Raw genomic sequence first — 8,955 nt, forward strand, 5'->3', positions numbered from 1 at the left:
TTTATTCACTATTCATCTTACATATATTCACTATTCATTCTACATATTTTCACTATTCATCCTACATATATTCATTTCTTATCTTACATATATTCACTAATCATTCTAAATATTTTCACCATCTATCCTGCATATATTCACTATTTATTCTGCATATATTTACTATTCATCATGATATATATTCCCTATTCATCCTAAATTATTTAATATTCATACTACATATATCAACTATTCACTCTAAATTTATTCACTATTCATTCTAAATATACTCATTATTGATCTGCATCCTTTTACTATTCATCCTACATATATTCACTGTTCATGCTTAATATATTCACTATTCATCCTACATATATTCATTATTCATTCTGCATATATACACTATTTTTTCAACATATATTCACTATTCATTCTACAAATATCCATTATTCATCCTACATATATTCATTATTCATTCTAGATATATTCACTATTCATTCTAAATATATTCACTATTCATCCTGCATATATTCACTTCTAAATATATTCATTATTCATTCTAAATATATTCACTATTTATTCTAAATAAATTCAATATTCATTCTAAATGTATTCCCTATTCATTCTAAATATATTCACTATTTATTCTAAATATATTCACTATTCATTCTAAATATATTCACTATTTATTCTAAATAAATTCACTATTCATTCTAAATATATTCACTATTTATTCTANGATTTTCCCGGGAAATTCAAATTTAAAATTGAGAAAGTTTAATATTTAAGTAGCTATTCATTATTTTACAGAACTTTTAACCTCGAACTTAAAATTTGCGCATTCTTTAGTTTTAGACTCTGATGGTTTAAACGTTGATATTTCTTAACTTAGATTATTTGATTTAATAGAATTCATAGTTTTCAATATGAAAGGTCGACGAAATTGGTTGCAGATATAGGAATTAAGAAACCTTTCCTTGGGTCTTATGAGGACCCCTACAAATGATTTTTACAGCTTTTTTTGTAATAAATTTGATCAAACCAATACACTTAGTGGGGGGAAAAGGTTTCCAAAGTTGAGACTCACAGGACCAGGACCTAAAGTTTAACCCCTAATCTGAATGGCTAAAAAAACAGGATTCCAACTTTAATCAGGACAAATATGAAATACTTGAATTACAAGTTTTAAAAGATATGTTTCAGATCCTTATTAGTAAACTTCAAGCAAAAATAATATCAGAAACAAGCTAATTACTCGCCGCAAACTGTAATCATCTTCTAAACCCTGATGTCGTAGATATTTCAAACCATGACTTATTTGAGATCATTCTGTTATATCAAACAATCTAAGCTTAAATCCCCGTACACTATCCTATAGCATTTTGCACGAATATAATTTCAGCAAATAGGACGTAATCTAAAGATTGAGAATATTCTAGAGCATTTGACGGAATGATTTATGGAAAAAATCTTAAACTTTGGGTTTAAAATAACTTATTCAAAGATGTCCCGATTTTTAAAGAAAATCAAGACAAATAAAAAAGTAAAAATAAAAAATTATTTTGAATTAATTATGTAGGATGTAAACAAATGTTATAGCTACCAAAAAATACGTAAAATAGGTTAAATACCTTAAAAAGTATGCAATACAAAAATTTGCAAAGTCAAACTGTTCAGTAAAATATTTGATAAGTGTTTTTGAAAACTTGGGAATTTTGGTAAATATGAATTTCAGTTTGAACGCGATTTAGATTAATAAAAATCAATTAAAGTTATTTACAACTGTCAAAAAATAAAAAATATATTAGAATACTACTTACAGGGTTGTCCTAACAGCTGATCTTTCTGCCAGAACAAGCAACCTGCCCACCAGTCCAAATATTATTCAAATATTTTATATAAGGATTTCATTCACCTTGAGAATTCTAAAATTTATGATTAAAATTCTTTGAATATTTATAATAAAATAATGTCCTATTAAAGGCACATCATTTCTGATTTATTGCTTTAAAATATTTTTATTACTATCATATAGAGCACATTCCGGGAAAAAAACTGTCACTCCAGATCTTCATCATTCAAAAATAATTATTTTTGGAAACCCGGGTTTAAGAAGAATATTCAGTACACTAAATACTATAGTTTTTTTTAAATATTACTTTTAACTTTTTCCATTATGCAAATTGAAAATGGAGAACTTAAAATGTTAAAAAAAAGTTTTGAAACTTTGACAAATTAGAGTTTATTTCGTTGAGAAACGGTTTGTGCAATTCTGGAAATTGAAATAAAAATTGGATTTTGAACTCAGATATTCAGAAATCTTATATTTCTGATTGAAAATGCAAAACCCGAAATAGATCCAGTCAAACATATAGTGTGGGTCAAGTAGTGGAGGGCAATGCTTTTATGTTTCGTTAAAAACGAGAGAGTAAATTAGAAATTGAGTCTTTAACACAAACCCAAATTCTCTAATCCCTATATCCTTGCAACTTGATGATGTTAACGTTTGATATTTCAAACTTAGATTATTGGTTAATATAACAGATTTCAGAGTTTGAAATATCCAAGGGTGTAATAAAAGGAAAGTTTATTGCGGTCGTGTATACTCTGCGTACATATTGAAACCAGTTCTCTTCGGGCGGAATTTGTAAACAAGAATAGATGCATCAGTGTTCAGTATCCAAGGAGGTTAAAAGCATTAAATTTGATAATTTTGATAATTCACATAATAGTTTTCTATGACCAAAATATTTCATTGATTTTTGTATGTGAAAGATGGATCCCATGTCAGGCTGTAACATCCGTCTTGTGTTTACATTACCGTCCAGAGACAGTACACTGCAGTACAAAAGATGCGTACACTTTTGAAATAACTTTCTTTGCATTACATCTTTGGAAATTATTCAGGTCTACGATGTTGGGTTACAAAGAATTAAAAATAAATTTAAAAATCTGAGTTTGTGGCAGACTCAATTACTTTGAACATTAAAAAGTTTTCGACTTTCCTGTAGTACACATCAGGATTAGAACACAGAATATTAGCAAACAGTAAACAACAGGAGAACTGAAAATAATGAGATATTATGGCAAATATGTGGCTTTTTAAAGGGACTGCACCGCGTAATTTCAAACGACCCTTATATAAGTTTACCATGGGTTGACGTTACAAGAAAAATTTAGTTTCCGTTTAAAGCTGGGTTTCCAAGCTACGTAAATAAGTTTATTTGAATAAAATAGCCAATTCTATCAAAGGATTTGAGTCTTTGTCACAAACTCAAAATTTTCTAATCCTTATATCTTAGTAACTTCATGGTGCAAACCTTTAATATTTCAATAATAGATTATTTGACCTACCAGAATTCATAGTTTGAAATATCTAAGGTCTACGGCATTGGGTTGCAAAGATATAGGAATTAGAAAATTTGAGTTTGTGGCAAAGGCTCAAATCCTTTATTTAAAATATAGTTCGAAAGATCGAACATCTACACTATCGAAAACTCCAGCAGAAATATATAGGGATAAAAAGAATGAATGTCGAGAGAGAGAGAAGACGAATCTTTAAATGTCTGACTCAATGGTTCTCAACATTAGATTTGAAATTGAATATTTGAAAGAAAACATAAAAAATGTTTATATTACTTCTCTACATATTGTTGTTTAAAACAGGCTTTTAAACTTTAACCAAAACTTATGTTCATTTTTTTCTATTCTATTCTATTCTATTCTATTCTCTTCTCTTCTCTTCTCTTCTCTTCTCTTCTCTTCTATTCTCTTCTATTCTATTCTATTCTATTATATTCTATTCTTAAGTATAAGATTCTAAAGATTAATGATCTGGTAGATTTTAACCAAGCTATATTTATGTATAAATATACACATGTGACATAAACTTCTTCCTGCATCTTTTGAAAACATTTTCAAAAAGCTTGGAAACTTTGAAAGATCTCTTAACTATCAACTTGACATTCTAAAAATGNTATTCTATTCTATTCTATTCTATTCTATTCTATTCTATTCTATTCTATTCTATTCTATTCTATTCTATTCTATTCTATTCTATTCTATTCTATTCTATTCTATTCTATTCTATTCTATTCTATTCTATTCTATTCTATTCTATTCTATTCTATTCTATTCTATTCTATTCTATTCTATTCTATTCTATTCTATTCTATTCTATTCTATTCTATTCTATTCTATTCTATTTCTATTCTATTCTATTCTATTCTATTTATTCTATTCTATTCTATTCTATTCTATTATAATCTATTCTATTCTATTCTATTCTATTCTATCCATTCTATTCTATTCTAATCTATTCTATTCTATGCTATTCTATTCTAATCTATTCTATTCTATTCTATTTATTCTATTCTATTCTATTTTATTCTATTCTATTCTATTCTATTCTATTCTATTCTATTCTATTCTATTCAAATCTATTCTATTCTATTCTATTATAATCTATTCTGTTCTATTTGTGTAAATCTATAGAATCTAGTATAAAACATGTATAAACCTGTAGTTAGATAAACCTATCAGAGTTATCTGTATGACCACAAGTACCAAGGAAGCTAGAATTTGAAGCATAAAACAGTCATCAACCTGAAGAAAAAAAAACTTATCTTTTATTGATTTAAACAGTTATAGGACAGCTAGTTGCTTACCGCCCTCAGCAAAGAACGGACCTCTCTTATTAGAACCCCCTGTTTACAGTTTAGGGGAGCCCTGCGTTTAGTTGCACATGTTGTATCCTACAGGGGAGTAGCAAATGTACATTGAATAAAACAAGAGACTATCTTCAGCCTGGTGCAGCTGAAATAAAAAGTTTAACCTCTGATGGGTATACAAGCCTTGTACAACAATACTGGTTTTTTATTTGACCAGCTATGACTGCTGTGGAAGATTACTCTCAAATGGCCTTTAAGGCTTACAACTCCCCATTTTGCATAAGGGGTGCATCTCTTCTTATCTTTCTCCTACCTGCTCCACAGCTCGATGTCAAAAGAACTATTTCGAGAGGCCTCAAAGTGCAGAAACAAGAAACAAGAAGCAATAAGAAAAAAGAAAATTGAACCGGAAAAATTGGAAGGGAAATTCCTTGATATTAGAGATCAGGCCGGTAGGGGAGGGGGGTGAGACAATCACTCTCCCCCCCCCTACCCCAAAAAATTATTAGGAATTGGTGTTTCGCTTAGTCAGATGCAACTCTTGAGTAAACAATTCAATATTGAGTTCCAAAGTAAGAAAACTAGATCCTCTCAGCTATTTCAATTAAATACAGAAAACTAGATCCTCTCAGCTAGTTCAATTAAATACAGAAAACTAGATCCTCTCAGCTAGTTCAATTAAATACAGAAAACTAGATCCTCTCAGCTAGTTAAATTAAATACAGAAAACTAGATCCTCTCAGCTAGTTCAATTAAATACAGAAAATTAAATACAGAAAACTAGATCCTCTCAGCTAGTTCAATTAAATACAGAACACTAGATCCTCTCAGCTAGTTCAATTAAATACAGAAAAAAGCAAGATTCTCAAAAAATAGTTCTTTCTTTTAATTTCTTTTTTTTTCTTCAAAATTAGCCAAAATATGATAGAAAGATGTATGAACTGGAAGAAATTGAAGAACAAGAAATATAGAAATCTCAAAATATTTTCATCTAATATCATATAAATATTTAAAAATATTGTAAAACTTAATTTAAATAAATTATTGAAAGTTAAAAACAGTTTAAGAAATTAATAATTATTACCTAACCTTATAGACTTTATTGATGAGTATCGTTTTTAAACATTTTAGGTTTCTTTTTTAATTTCAAAAGGTTTAACAAGAGTCTGAAAGCTTTAATTAATTTTCATGACAATTTACAAATTGAATAAACCAATCTTTTTTTTGCATGTTTGGTCAGAGTAAAAATTTAACTTTATTGCAAGTTTTAAGGTAAACATATTGATTATACAATTTTAAAATAGGATAAACTTCTCAGATTAAATCTACCCTCTTAAAAGTACAAAAAAACTTAAAGTTTAGAAATGAACTGTAAACCTATAGCCATCAGTAATTCCACAGTTATATAATTGTAAACCAAAGTTAGTTTAATTATGTTTAATTGCTTTGAAAGTTTTATTACTCTTTTGTTATGATAAAAATAAGTTATTTATAATTACCTGATTTTGATAACAGGTCTCAATTCTAAATGAAGAAAATAACATAGCTAAGGGTTTAACACCACTCTCAGATCTGTAAAAGTAAGATTTTAAAGATATTTTTCTATTGTATATTGTTCTAAGAATTCGTATTAAATTAACCATTGTCACATATAAAATTCCCTATGTAATATTGAAAATGTTTTCGTCTCTTTTAAAAAAAATTGTGTTTTACGTAATCATATTAATAAATTTTCCTAAAGAAATTATTAAATAAGAAATATTCCGTAAGTGAAGTGGAACCTTATTCCTCATTTGTAAAAGTGATGTTCCAAATGTTCCAAATGGTCAATAATGGTTGATATAAATAGATAGGCGCAAATTGATGCTTAATGTCTACAGTACATACCTTGTACAGGAGAACTGGTTAGAGCTGGACAACGTCGGTTCCAATAAAGATATTGTCTAAAAAAATATCATTAGAGATGGTTTTTCATGAGGTCCAATAAATTACGTAAACGAATTATGTAAAACTTATTTAATCAATTAATTTAAATAGAACTTTTAATTTCCCGAAAAAGTCGCTGTACACAATTTTGCCACCTTTAGAGATTAATTTGCGCATTCCTTTACAAAAACTTGATAGAGCGGGATGTTATTTTATTTACTTGTCTGATGGGACAGTAAAATCCCACTGTTGGGGAATCATGGGTCGGTAATGTTGATCAAAAGGCGGTAAAATCAATGATTCATAGAATATTTGCCTTTGAAAAATGTAATGGTTTTAATTCTTTCTGCAGTTTAGAACCACCGTAATTTGTGCAAACTCTTACCGCTGATGTAATAGTGTGCGCCAACTTAAGTTCTGCAATATTTGCAAATGGAGTATCTGATACTGATCCCCAGCATTCTGCATACTAAACATAGAATAGAAGAGAAAAGGAAAATAAGACTATCCCTCGGTATGAATTTGAGTTCAAAGTGTACAATTCATCTGAATGTTCACAAACTATACGCAGTATATCATAATAAGAAGTATCATCCCTGAACATATATGTTACATTCTCTTCTTCTAATAAAGTTTAGGCTGAAATGAACTCGGGAATGCATGACAGGTTGTCAGAGATTGATTTAAAGATTATTTAATAATTTTCAAGAAATGTTTTTTCTATAAAAAGATGTTCCAGAGCCCTAAAAGTTATCACATATGTGTGAAGTACACCTGCAGTATGGCAACAGTAAAACAAAATGGCGGTTATACACTTTTTCTACTTAATTCCGCTCTATACTTATCGATTCTCTTTGATCCTAAGTATACTAACTAAACACATAGAGTTAAAGGAACTTTTAACATAATGTTAAGTGACCCTCCATGTAAAGATAGAAGTTCCCGATTTACAATGCTACCCTGAACACCTTTATCTGACCAAAAATGTAAAAAATCACGTCATTTTGCTGACGCATAAAGTGAATTTCTCCGTTGCTTTTTAAAATTAAGAAATGCGCAAGTCAATTTTGAAGAGAACACGCAAATAAAAATTAACAGTTTAAATTAACAAAAACATCGATATATAATTCATACTTGATCAGAAGAAGCTTTTAAGGTGATACAGTTGTAATCGGGCATCTTTACTTGGAGGGTCACTTGAAATTACGCTTACAGTTCCTTGAAAAAGTTAAACTTTGTATCATAATCCCTTCAGATCTAAACAGTACACATTGAATTATAATTATAATTATAAGGTTTGGTTACAAGCCCTCACTCAATTACTTCTTAAAAACTGAAGCTAAAAAGAAGTGCTCACAATTTCAATATGTACACATGTTTAGAGCTGCAAAAAAAGGTAAAATTAAGTGCCAAGGTGTTTAGAAAGCTGATACAACTTTGCATAGCAGTCTGGATAAACGTTATTCATCAAAATATAAAGATTTTGAGATGTGTCCCAGATATTCTGCTGGGGTAGTTCATTCGAATCTATGCAAGAAAGTCCTAATTTTGGTAAGTCATAGGACAAAATATCATTGGAAATAAAGTCCTAAGTTTTAGATTCCTGGGACTTTTTTCCTAAAATAATATGGGGGCTGCCAATAAAGTCTCAGGAAATAAGATCACAGGAATTAAAGTAATGAGGAAAATAAATCCGAAGAAAAAAACCAAGAAAAAAAGTTCTAAGTCTTGTAAAAATGAGGTCAAGTCTGAGACGTTTTCATAAAAAAGGACTTTTCTCCTATATGCATCTGCATATTCAATATAGCCAGGGGTGTTTTATTATCAAGCCTCTTTTTTCCCATGGTTGTAAAGTTGTAAACATCCTTTATTCCCATCCATTTTTCAATATAAAAGGACTTTTTTCCGGGGACTTTTTTATATAAAATCATGCTGATACTGGAACTAGAAAAAAGTCCAATAATAAAGTCTCAAAATGGTAGGACTTTATTTCCAGGGACTTTTTATTTCAAGGACTTTTTTCCCACAGGACTTTTTAGTGCCAAAATGTATTTCCGAAAACTTTTTTTCAAAGAAAGCGGTTTCAAGTTTGTTCATCTTAGATAGTCAGGGGTGCATGAGAATTAAAAGTTGTACTTTTACACCTACTTTTAAAGATGATTCTGCTAATTTTGGATAAAGGTAGATTTTTTTCATTTTGTTGAGTTCGAGATTTTTTTTATAAAATGTTCAGTACGTTAAGTACAGTACAGTATGTATAGCACAGTATACTAAGTACAGTAATGTAAGTATGATACAGAACGTCCAGAGCCCGAAATTTAAAAGAGTATCGCTGAATGAAACTCCCGAGTTTCCATTTCGGGGTCTTAACATTTAAGTA

At 29.2% G+C, this 8,955-nt stretch overlaps 1 long non-coding RNA gene across 1 annotated transcript; it reads right to left on the reverse strand.

Moving 5' to 3' along the window:
• Positions 1-2,983: 2,983 nt before the first annotated feature.
• Positions 2,984-7,065, reverse strand: LOC111716521 (uncharacterized). Its single transcript, XR_002768516.1, has 5 exons — positions 6,961-7,065; positions 6,537-6,592; positions 6,149-6,221; positions 4,499-4,584; positions 2,984-3,043 (listed from the first exon to the last, which is right to left on the reverse strand). It is a non-coding gene; the product is annotated as an uncharacterized LOC111716521 (long non-coding RNA).
• Between the last annotated feature and the right edge of the window lie 1,890 nt (positions 7,066-8,955).

This window comes from Eurytemora carolleeae, unplaced genomic scaffold, assembly GCF_000591075.1.
Source record: "Eurytemora carolleeae unplaced genomic scaffold, Eaff_2.0 scaffold836, whole genome shotgun sequence".
Classification (NCBI taxonomy): Eukaryota; Metazoa; Arthropoda; class Copepoda; order Calanoida; family Temoridae; genus Eurytemora; species Eurytemora carolleeae.